The sequence below is a fragment of the Engystomops pustulosus genome, chromosome 4 (genome assembly GCF_040894005.1).
Source record: "Engystomops pustulosus chromosome 4, aEngPut4.maternal, whole genome shotgun sequence".
In the NCBI taxonomy this organism is placed as follows: Eukaryota; Metazoa; Chordata; class Amphibia; order Anura; family Leptodactylidae; genus Engystomops; species Engystomops pustulosus.
Window position 1 is genome coordinate 165,118,152 of NC_092414.1, and position 13,456 is coordinate 165,131,607.

A 13,456-nucleotide genomic window follows, 5' to 3' on the forward strand; every position below is an offset into this window, starting at 1 on the left:
CCAGTATGGATCTACTTATTAAGGTAGATGCGTTGGTAGGTGCATCTAATGTATGTGAGGATAGCCCTTTTCAGGCTAATCCTTTAATCCCCTCTATCTTTTCTAATCTTTAATCAGGGTAGTATGCAAATTTTCTAAAGAGGCTACCGGGGCGTGGAGTAGCCAGAGCTGAGGCTACACGGTGCAGCTACTCCACGCACTAGTAGCCTCTTTGATTCTCCTACACAAACATCTTCAGTCGTCCGCAAAGTCGGAGTTTTGCACATGCGCAGTAGTTCCGGCTTTGGAGCCGAGATCACGCAGCCGCTGGCCTGTGTTCTGCGCATGCACAGAATTAAGGTGCTGTGCACTGAAGATGTCTGGGTAGGAGGATCAAAGAGGCTACTTGGGCGTGGAGTAGCCACACCATGTAGCCTCAGCTCTGGCTACTCCACGCCCCAGTAGCCTCTTTAGAAAATGTGCATATTACCCTGATTAAACATTAGAAAAGATAGAGGGGAGTAAAGGATTAGCCCTATAAAGGGCTATGCTTACATGCGTTAGATGCACCTACCACCGCATCTACCTTAATAGATCCGTAGTGGTAGGTGACAGCTAACCCAGATGGGACAAGGTCACACTAGCATGTAGCACCGAAGAAAACATAGATATAGTCAGGAAAGGTCAGTGTGGGAAAATACTATCTTAAATGAATGTATGCAACTTGGCTGAAACATTAGTCAACTTAAAACCTAATCGCTGGAGCATCGTCTAATAGGGGAAGGTGTCCTCAGTAACCTTGCACCCCATGTGAGTACAAGTGCCTGATATACAGAGTGCGCACCTTAGTCCTTTAAAAGAAGTGTGCGATCTGCTGATAAAAACATGCTGGAGGTGTCAAAAATAAAAGTTTAGAAAAAACCTTTCACCACCTCCACAAACTCCAACTCTTTATAATTGTCGCTGTATTGCTTCTGGCACAATTAGAGTTTTTTTCTGTAGGCCCCATCGTTCCCCTGCAATGTTTTTAGCCTCTTTTATGCTAGTTAAGGAAAACGGAAGAACCAGAACCAGTAAAAGATGATTTTATCTAAAACAGTGAATCATAATAATACAATAATATAATAGCAGAGGGATATTGTGGATGTTAGCTTAGCCTGTTAGCCACCTTTTACAGAATGGAAAAGCAGAAATGGTGATTTAAAATCAGTTGCAGAGCAAATACAATTACAATGTCAATCACAGGCTCAGCATTAAAGGGAATACACTATTACTCCTGGATACCTCACTTCAGAAGATGGATGAGCTATAGGTTAAAGTTCTTCAAGTGCAAATAATATAGACAGTGGAACAGCATGGCTACTAATAACAGGAGTCCCTGTTTGCTTTTATACAAAAAAAAAAAAATCTTTTACAGAAAAGGGATCCCTCAGGCGTTCTCTTATCTCACTGAACCACACTGTTTAGACATATCTTTCCCCTAGTATCTCTACTACAGTAGAAGTGTCAGTGCTTCCGTAAAATAATAAGAAAGGTGTATTGTATTTGTCTCTAATACACAAGCGTTATCAGGTTCTAAGACACTTTCCCGCCATATTTTAGCTTAGTTTACCCTTCTCCCTGTTACCACTAGTCCTAAATATCTCACCAGACCACTGATATTCTAAACTTTTAGAATGTGATGTTCCTTTAAAACCATGTACACCTTTGTAAACATTCTATTACTGTTCGAATACTTCTAAAAATAGAAAAATAAGGTCTATATGGTTCTGTGTCTCCATGGAAACTGACAGCAAACACGTTCTGTACAGTTTTGCAGTTTCATACTTTCTTTTACTTGTCACCTACTTTTTGCTAGTTTATATTGGTATAGTAGAGGAAAGGAGATTACTCCTTTAACTCATGTACAGTATGTGGTCTGGTGCTCTGACTAGGACATGTTAAAGATTTTATAGGATGACTGAAACAATGTAAAATCCCCATTGACAACACAATCTTTAACCTTTTCCTTAGGCCAGTGGTGGCAAACCTATGCCAAGGGTATAGCACCCTAGCACAGAATTTGCCAAACATGACTCAAGGTTTCCTCCTGCAGTCCAAAGCTATTTTAAAGTAACTCCTCCTTGGCTGCCAAGACTACACATGAAGTGAGAAGGTATGGACAGAGATGGATTATGGTCCGAGCACTCTGGGTCCCCTGATTCTTCCTCTTCAGGGGACCCTGCAAGAAAGCTACAATCCAAATTTTCTTTCTATTGTATTGGTGTCCTCAGGATGCCAATAGGATTAAGACTTTTTATACAGTTGGGTTCAATAGGTTACTGCTTAAATTATCATCTTGGCACTTTGCGACATAAAAGTAGGTTTTGGTTGCAGTTTGGGCACACTGGGGCACATTTACTAAGGGTCCGCAGCCGCGAATCCGTCGTGTTTTTCCCGAATATTTCCGCTTTGCGCTGTATTTCACGGGATTGTGGCGCGATCGATTTTTGGCGCAATCGCGCCGACTTTCGCGCGACAGAAATCAGGGGGCGTGGCCACCGGACAACCCGAAGGATTCGGAAAAACCGCAGAATTTAAAAAGCCATTTGTGTCGCAAGATCAAGCCCTCACATACACCAGAAAAAAGCAGGTGAACTTCGGCGGACCTCGGCGCAGCAGCGACACCTAGTGAATATCGGCGCACGGACCTTAGTGAATCCCGGCAGAACCCGAATCAGCGTCGGAGAAACCGCCGCTGGATCGCGACTGGACCAGGTAAGTAAATGTGCCCCACTGTGTCTAAAAGGTTCGCCATCACTGCCCTAGGCCTTTACCACTTTAAAGGGGTTGTCCGAAAGAGGTGGTGGGGCTGCATAAAAAAATAAACATGTAACACATGTAAACGTGTAACACAATTCTGTCAGACACTGCATGAGAAACGTGGCACCCGGTCCAACTGTGCATCGGAACGCTCTTTTCAGTGCAGAAATTTGTGTTGCGTTGGACATAGTGCTACACTTCTTAAATACAGTAAATGAGTAACCAGTTTGCACGGAAAACGTGCAAAGTCAGACAGAAAAATGATTTATTATATGTAGACTTCTATCTTTAACAACTCTTCTCCTGCACATACTATAAACTCTCTTCGAGGTTCTACTCCAGACCAGTCGCTAACATTCCTTTCAATTTTAAACTTTTGGAACGCCAGGTTTACTCTTATTTGATCATCTAGCTTTCTGTCAACTGAGGTACGAGTGCCAGATTTTTGATACATTTACTATGGAATACTAACCTGAGTCGGCACTGGTTTTTGTGGGCACTGTTCACATTTGGAATGAACCCAGGAAACATTACGACTTCGTATAATTGGTGAATTGTTGGTACTCTTCCTTTTATATCCGTTATACTTAAATTGTCTATAGTATGTGATTTTTGCACTAAAATGAATCAGCAGCTGCTCTTGATTGACCCGGTTGATCACCAGATTCTTCCACACATGCTCCTGCAACAGATTTGCTACAGTATCTCCTGGTTTTCTTCCTACCTTTCTGACATCTGGCTGAATGTATCATTTGCAGCTTCTGTTTCTTCTACTCTTCCTAATGCTGTTGGAGCTCTCTGGGCTCATTCCTAGGACATTTGCTTTTCTCTCTTTTACAAAGGTAATACCCAATCATATACCTCTTTCTGTAACATTACCCTTGTGCGACTGCAAAATATTCATTGACAGATGCCTAAAACATTATATGCTCATCAAAACTGAAATATTTCTACTATCTACTAAACTACTGAAATGTACCTAACTACCAATTCATCTCTCCCTCAGCAACATTTTTACCTTGCTAACCTCTCCCCTCTCCAGCTTATCCAAAATGCAGCAGTGAGGTTCAACTTTCTGACCAGCCACAACACTGATGCCTCCACCCTGAGTGAATGCACTGTATGCCCATCTGCTAGAGAATACAAAAGTTCTTACTCTACCCACAAAGCTCCCCAGAGTGTCTATCAACCTACTCATGTGTAAGGTGTCTGGTACCTTACTTAACCCTATGACATCCCCTTTAACCCCCCCCCCCCTTGCAAGGGCAGTCCACAACTGTCCCTGTCATCAAGCGCATACACCCTGTAAACACCACATTCCCTGACGCGTTTCGTCTTCTGACTCCTCAAAGGGATTAGATATAGCTTCTTTAACACATAATGGCAGGACCTTAGTAAATAAGCCCCAATGAATGGACATTAGACCAGTGGAAATCTGTGTTTTGGTCTGATGAGTCCAAATTTGACATCTTTGGTTCCAACCACCGTGTCTTTGTGCAATGCTTAAAAGGTGAATGAAGGGACTCTACATGGTTGGTTCCCACCATGAAGCATGGAGGAGGAGGTGTGGTGGTGGTGGCTGCTTTGTTGTGACACTGTGGGGGATTTGTTGAAAATTTAAGGTATACTGAACCAGCATGGTTACCACAGCATCTCAACTCAATAAATGGTAAAAATATATATAAAATAGTTAGAAAAAATTCATAATCATCACTGTTATCAATTAAAAATTCATAAAAATTCATGGGTAGTATCAATTACTGTATAAGAATATTTTGGTAGCTAGGGTATATAGATACAAACTACAGAATATTATTAATATTATTAAATATCGTGGACACATAGGCGGGCATTTATCAATTTGGGTGCAGGGTCTGTGTTTTTGGCTGGTTTAAAATTGTCTCCACTTGAAGGTGAAATAGAACTCTGTAGACCACCTTTTTGCGGTTCACAAATGTAGTCGAAAAAAAAGAAAAAATTGTGAGTGTCAAAAAGCCACTGATTTTGTGGGTCCGACACTTAAAAAATATGGTGCAACAAGCACAGCAAAGGGGAAAAACAATGCCATTTTTCCGTCTGGAAGTCAGTAATGAATGCCTCCCATAGGGGTGATCCCCTGGACTATAACCATCAAGTCTGTATAGATTAAAGTGCATATTTAAAAAAGGTATATGAATGCAGAAAGCAAAAGTCTACCTAAGGAGAGCTCTTACTTCCCAACTTTTGTATACCATATGCGCATAATGTGGAATAATTAATTAATTACTTTGTGGATAAGGATGAGCACAACCATAATAGGTAAACATTTGATTTATGACCACCGTCTCATATCTGCCGGATGTATTCACCATTCTTTTCTGTTCTTCCTTATCACCAACCGACTACCAAATATAGTGTTACACATAACATTGTGTCCCTGCTAGTGTATGTACAGTATAACCCTGTACTGTGCCCCAAAGAGTCCACATACAGTATAAATGACACACCACTGCCATATTGCATCAACATTTGTGCCACATTAATGTCCAGATAATATCTGCAGAAAATACGGAGATAAACAATATTTTCTTCCTCCATCCAAGCATATCTTTTTTCCAATCACAAAGAGGGGGATTTGGCCATTACTGTAATTGTTCTTTGCAGAGAAACAAAATCTTTGAATTGGAGGTATCAGCTAAACACTTGGTACAGTTTGTGCCTTTCCCTGCATGGTTGAGGGTGCGGAGATTACTCAGAGCGCTGTAATAAATCAAGAAAAACAATGTAGACGCTGATGGCAGATCTCTTTAATTACATAGTTTACATTTTTCTTATTGTTTCCTTTAAAGATATTTTCCTTTAAAAGGTATTTTTTAACTATTTGGATGTCTTTTTTTTTTTTTTGTTTTCTACTAAAGTACTTATTGCCACAAATCAGAATTTTATTTCAGCACATTGAAGCATTACAACTAAGATACCCAGTCACTGGTCTGCAGGTGGCATGTGCTCATCAGAAAACAGTTAACCTAAGGGTAAGTTATCAAGCAGAAGCAAAGTTCCATCTTATTTTATGCATTTATAAAACTATGGGACTCATTTACTAACGGTCCGTCAGACACACTTTCGTCGGGTTTCCCGAGGATTTCCGTTTTGCTACGAATTGCCCCGCTTGCAAGCGAAAGAAATGGGGGGGGGGGGCGGGCTGTCGAAAAACCCAACGGATTCGGACAAACCGCGGAATTTAAAAACGTGATTGTGTCGCAAGATCAAGCACTCACATGCACCAGGAAGAAGCAGGTGAACTCCGGCGGACCTCAGGGCAGAAGCGACGGATGCAGAATCTCGGGCGCACAACCTTAATGAATTACACCGGACCCGAATCCTTGTCGAACAACGCACCGTGGGATTGCAACAGGACCAGGTAAGTAGATCTGCCCCTATGTATTTTTGAGGCTAGTTCTCCCATCAAAGACTAAGTGGGCCATGTCTGAGCAGTAAAAAAATGGTCTACATCTCGGTACTGGTGTCAAAAATATATTTCATGTCTGCGTATAGTAGGTCCACTGTGTATTAGTAATGTATTATTACATAGCAAGATTCAAACAACACAAAAACATTTACACAGATAGATAAAGACATGAACAAGGCATTGAATTATCTAAAATATAAAGCTGAGTGTATATGTGTGTGTGTATGTCCACTAAAGGAATCTGCGTTTACAATCACCAAATTTTGCACAGCCGCTCTCTGAGACTCAGGGAACGTCGTAGACTAGGTTTGCACTTTTCAAAATACACTCATTAAGCAGCATATACAGGAGCCATTGTCTGCTGCTACTGTGATTGGTTACTATTCTGCCACAGGTCATTAATATGAGCTCTAAGTTTTGATTGGTTACTATAGGCAATGAGCATAAGACGCTTATGTGTGAGAGGATGACAGAGAGACAGACAGCCAGAGTGAGTGACAGACAGACAGAGAGAGTGAGTGGCAGAGAGACAGGCAGGGAGAGTGAGTGACAGAAAGACAGGCAGGGAGAGTGAGCAACAGAGAGAAAGCCAGTGAGTGAGAGACAGACAAGGAGAGTAAGTGAGTGAAAGGCAGGTAGAATGCGTGAGAGACAGGAAGGAAGAGATAGATGCATATATATATATATATATATATATATATATATATATATAATTTTATTTTTTTTCTTTGGGGGGGGGCAATTCTATTTTGTTATAGCCAAGAGCAGTTATGTACTATCCCGGGATCTACAGCTGGTCAAATATATAAAGCTGATGTGTGTATGTATGTCCGCTTAAGAAATCATCATCGTCACATTTACAATCACCAAATGCACAGCTGCTCTCTGTCACTCAGGGAATGACATAGACTAGGTTTTAAGCCAAAGTTTTTTTTTTAAACAATTTTTATTGGTTTTACAACAGTAAAAAATTTGACAGACATTACACCACACCCTTTCCAAAATCCACTTATTAACCACAATATACAGGTGCCATTGTCTGCTGCTGCTGTGGCAGTTAGAAGATTGTCATGATTAGAGTGATTGGTTGCTATTTTGCCACAGATCATTAATATGAGCTCTAAGCTTTGATTGGTTACTATAGGCAATGAGTATAAGACAGCTCATGTGTGAGGTAATATGAATAGAGGTACAGAGATGAGAGATTTATTGGAAATGTCTGAGGTAAAACTGTTCCAGTTGCCTATGGAAACCAATCAAAGATCAGCTGTGAGAAAATTAAACTTGACCTCTGATTGGTTGCCATGGGAAACTAGAACATTTCTGCTCTCAGACACTACTGATAAATCTCCCCATAGACATAGATACTGTCAGAGAAAGAGACACACACATAGAGACTGTCAGAGAGACAGAGACTGTCAGAGAGAGAGATGCAGAGACTTCAGAGAGAGAGAGAGAGAGAGACACAGAGACAGTAAGATAGAAACAGAGATACAGTCAGAGAGAGACAGAGACAGTCAGAGAGAGATACAGAGACTGTCAGAGAGAGAAAAGGAGACTGTCAGAGAGAGACACACACAGAGACTGTCATAGAGAGACACACAGCAACTGTCAGAGAGAGACACACACAGAGAATGTCAGAGAAGTAGACAGAGAGAGAGTCAGAGAGAGAAACACACAGAGACTGTCAGAGAAGGAGACACAGAGTGAGAGAAAGTCAGAGAGAGACACAGAGAAAGGGGCAGAGAGAGAGACACAAAGACAGTAAGAGATAGACACAGAGACAGTCAGAAAGAGATACACACAGAGACTGTCAGAGGGAGATACACAGAGAATGTCAGAGAGGGAGACACACAGAGACTGTCAGAGAGATGGACACACAGAGAGAGTCAGAGAGAGAAATGCACAAAGAAAGTCAGAAAGAAAGACACACAGAGAGAGTCGGAAAGAGAGACACATAGAGACAGTCGGAGAGAAAGACACACAGAGACAGACGGAGAGAGACACAAACACAGTCGGAGAGGGAGAGACACAGAGGCAGTCGAAGAGAGAGAGACAAAGAGACAGTCGGAGAGAGAGAGAGACACACAGAGACAGACGGAGATAGAGACACACGCAGAGGCAGTCAGAGAGAATGAGACACAGAGACAGTCAGAGAGAGATAGATACATATAAAATATTTTTTGTTAACCCATTCTATTTTGTTATAGCCAAGAGCAGTTATTTATTACCCCGTGGGATAAATAGATGAATCTATGAATAACTGAGTGGGAGAGTGAATAGTTGGGAATGTAAAAGAGACTTACAAGAAATCTCATTTAAAATCATCATCACCACCACAAAACTTTTTTACTCTCCAACCTGACAAATTAATTACTCATCACTCCTTCTTCAAGGGAGGGGAATCAAGGGGTGATATATTGTTAAAACTATTCTGATTCACAATTATTTTCCTTAAATCAGATTTTCTTATAGAGTTAGCTTCATAGTGCAAATGAATATTAACCTTAAAATAAATTTTCACGGTTGACATTTTTGCAATAGATTTCCACTGTGAGGCAATCACTTGTCTGGCTGTTACAAGTATATGTACTGTCAATGCCCCTCATCAGCTCCAAATTGATCCAAACCAATATCCAATAAAGCCAAGAGTGGAGCTCTTGTGTCACCCACTCAACCTCATACACTGTAAGCTCTTGTGTCACCTCCTCATCCAGAACCAGAGGGAGGTGCATTCTGTCAGCCAGCCAATAGTCAGCCAGCAATCATTTGCCAGCCCACTGTATTTTATATGGATATGATGACATATGTGCACATACGGATTAAAATAATGTATATACGGATTTATACGGCATGGAAACACAGGAGAAATCAGATGTTTATGTTAATTCAGCCTTACTCTAGAGTGATGGCGAACCTTTTAGAGACAGAGTGCCCAAGCTACAACCAAAACCCATTTATATGTCCCAAAGTGCCAACATGACAATTTAAGCAGTAACTTATTAATCCCTGCTGTATCACAGGTTTTAATCGTATTGGTCTCCTGAGTTCAGCAATACAATAGAAAGATGATGGAGAAATTGGGATTGTAGCTTCCCTCAAGAGTCCCCTGAAGAGAGAGAATCATTGGACCCAGAGCAGGAGCTCCAATGACAATCCATCTCTATCGGCACCGTCTCGCTACTCCTGTAGTCCTGGCAGTCAAGGATGTTGCGGTTAAGGCCTGGGTGCCCGCAGAAAGAGCTCTGAGTGCCGCCTCTGGCACCCGTGCCATAGGTTCGCCACCACTAGAGTGTCTTTATGTATGTATTTCAACTGTACTGAAGAAAACAGGAAGAATTTACAGTGTGGATAGACACTTTTGGGAATTATGCACCATATTTTAATACAATACAACACATACATGAGACTTTTGGTTGTGGCCACAGGAGGCAATTTTACAATATGAGTTTCCCCTTTTTTTAGTTTCATACGTCCAAAGCAATTAAGTAAATAGGGAGTAAAACTGTCAAAGGAAATCAGGTTTTCATCAAGGTGGTATTTGAAAGCAAAATATAAAGAGATAGTTTTATAGCATTGTCTATCTTTAACATTATTATACTGTTTAATAGAATACAGCATTTTCTATACGTTCCGTGATAATTTATTGGAAATTCTGGATGGACTGGCACAAAGTCAGGTGTTTCTTTATTTATTGATGTTTTATGTTTCAATCATATAGGACACTTATCAGAACTTTCGTGAACTCGCTGTCATGTTCCATGGTGAAGCACAGAATACTAGGCATGGTTGTCATAGTAACTAGTTTTGCTTTTACATACTGTATTATACAGAGAATACAACACTGAAGAGCCGAGACACAAAGGTCATATTAATGCAGGTAACAACAATTTATAAAAGGGAAGCTAGGGATAATTGGGGTGATTATAGCAGTAAAAACAGAAAAATGTAGCAACGTTGCCAGCAGAATCTGGTTGTTTCTGTGAAACATGATGCACGCCTATAGGGATGATGCCAGAAAGTGACCCCCTGAGACAATGTGCCCTTCTTTAAAAAGAAGACAGAATTTACATTAGCTGTTACGGATAACAAGGATAAAGTTGTTGTCATTTCATGTATGTACATGCATATGGAGATGGAGATTCTGTGTGATGGCACCCATTCAGATGAAACAGTAGACATGCATTTCATAGCATCATGAAGTAGTATCCAACTGTGGGAGCCGCTCTTTCTATCTGTCCTCCACCCAGGGCAGAGAGGTTGTCAGGTCCAAGCTCTTTCATGTTCTTCTTAATCCTTTGGGGCACACAGTATTATTCAGATGGCACTTTCTACAAGTTACTTCATTGATATAAACATAAAATTTAAAGTGGTATTCCAGTAATCAGCATAATTCATCTACAAATGAATCAGTAAAATATAAGCTAATATGTAATTAGTTGTTATTTAAAATGTTGCTCCCCTTAGCATAAACATATCATTACTATGGTAACAGAGCAAGACAATCTGTTACATCATCACTGGGAGCAAAGCATAAGAGGTGGGAGAAGTTACTGAGAAATAAAGGATCATGGGACTTGTAGTTTCCAGTGGCAGCCATCTTGGTGATAACTCCTCCTATGTTAGAGAGGCCATAACATTTTGTGAATAATAAAATCAAATTATTTAAGCTCCATTTTGTGACCAATGACATTGATTTTTGTTTTATTCATTTATTTAGAGCATTATGGGTTTTTGTATCAGACATTCATATTCCCGGAATACCCCTTTAATATTATATCAAGAAGTAAGTATCATCCAGAGTAGATAAGTATCTAAGGCATAAGAAAGGCTACCCTAATTCTACTACATAAGTCCAATAATTGTTTGGAAATAGGAGTTACTCCAATCCAAAAAAAAGATAAAGATCATAAATGTGGAATACACGTTTTGCAATGTTCAGCTTTGGGCTCAAGAAACAGTCTTGAAGAAACCTTGCAAGAAGCACAAGGTGTGTTAGATTTTTGTCTAGTAACTATGGGACGGGACGTAACAATCTTTTTCATGCTGCTGAAATAGCAAGTTGGTAGGCAAATAGTGATCAGCAGGTTGGTTGAAATTCGGGTTTGTTGAATTTGTCTGAACAGACCTGACCCTGCACAAGAACCCCATTGAATTCATTGGGGGCCTGAAGTTTATCACCCAAAAACGGCTGTAAAATGGAGATAGTAAAGGGTAAGTGCTAAAAATGGTGGCAATCAAAGGGCAGTTGCCTGACAAAAATGGGTAGGGCAAGTACTTACCGCACCCTGACAGTGCACATAGAAATATAGGACATGTTCTATATTACACCTTGTTAACGCGCTGGCCGCTCGCTTCTCTATGGAGAGGGGAGGGGTGAACGGTGCTCTCTCTTCTCCGCATGGCTATATGCCTGGGCAAGCATACGTTTGTCTGAATGTACCCTCATCATGATGGGAAAACCAAACACTCTTCTTCTCACTGTTAAAATCCAGCTACTGCTAATTTTGAATCCATTGAATGCAGAATTTGATTTAATTGGACTCTCTAACCACTCACTCAGATGCTGCCACAGTTAAGAATATTGGTCAGTTGTGAGAGCTAAAAAGTGAGTGAAAAGTGAAGTGAAATCAGAGAAGTACAGATTCTTTTCATTATATACACATGTGGTCTTTATGTGAATGTTTTCATTGAGTTGGGATGAAAGTAGTCATTATTTCAGATATGAAAAATGGATATTACATAAAGATGTTGGTGTATATGGATTTGATGTATGGTACCCAGATGTCCTTTATAACTACCCTCCCACAAAGTATGAGCAGTTATACATTCGCTTAGAAATCTGAACCATTTTTACTTTGCAGGATCACCCCTTTAATAGCGAACACAGTCAAACAAATGTTGGCGACCTGTCCTCTATTGGCAGTACCAGCTGAATTAAAATTAAAATGTAAATATCTTGATGTGTTAAAAAGTTCAGGTGCTAATTACACTATATAACATACAGTTATAGATGAAATAAATGGATATAAAGTTATCGGGGTAGGGGGTTTTTGATAGCTCCGCCGACCCTCCGGATGCAGGTGGATACATGGAGAGGCTCTGGCTTCACATGGAGTTATTTATTATAGATGATACCTTGAAGGAGATTTATCAAAGTGACTCATGTTAGACCAATACATACGGTAATATAACGCGACTTCTGTGCCAGATTTATGACACTGATCGATGTTGGTTGATAAATCTGAAGTAGTTTAATACTGTCAAGATGTACTTTGCAACTATTAGTTGGTCTATTTTATGCGCCAAATTTTGCCGCATCGACTTATTTGGCAGAGAGACTTTTTGTCATCATACCACGACCCCCAATGTGCTACAAATCACATGCTTAAAATAATTGAATGTTGGTCATGATTGAGTCATGTCCATTTCAAAAGGAAGGCTAATAATTACAAAAGTTATAAAATAGGTACAGTATAACAAATCTTTAAGATGTGTGTGTGTGTGTGTGGCGCATAAATAGTAACACTATTTCAGCCCATCATTTGACATATATTCAGCATTTTATAGCATTTTTCGCCTACGCAAGTAATGGTAGAGATAGATTGTATGTACCTGAATCTGTCTGTATGGTATAAGAATACTATGTAATCTCGGTGTCCTGTAGAGTACCTTTTGCTCTATTAGGGTACATTCACACACATGTATGCCTGCTGAGCCGTAGCCGGGCGGGCATAGGACGGCGTGCTGAAGAAGAGGAGGGGTGACTGCTGCTCACCCCTCTCCTCTCCGTAGCAAAACAGCGATCCACGGCCACACACATGTACATGTATGGCACGGAACGGTGCCACACACCATACCGCCGCCGGGCCACCATCCCCATCTATGATGTAAGTCCCCCCGACGGTCTTGTAAATAAGGCCTAAATTTGATCTCCCTGACTGAAGACATTTTGTCCTGGGAACTTGATAATGTGACAAATAGTTCATGCTTCAATATTTCCTTAATATTTTATGATTCTATAAAGGTTTTCATACAAATTTAATAAGTACATAAACACATGTTTTACCAGAAATTCTCTAACACATTTCTGTATCAAAAATGCTACATTAAGCAGGAACAAGAAAGCATTGACATCTGGCTCGGAGTTAGTTTTCTGGTTATTCTTTTGCTGACTGCAGGCTACATGTTACAGCAGTTCACAGTTTATAAACTAGCAGAGAAATA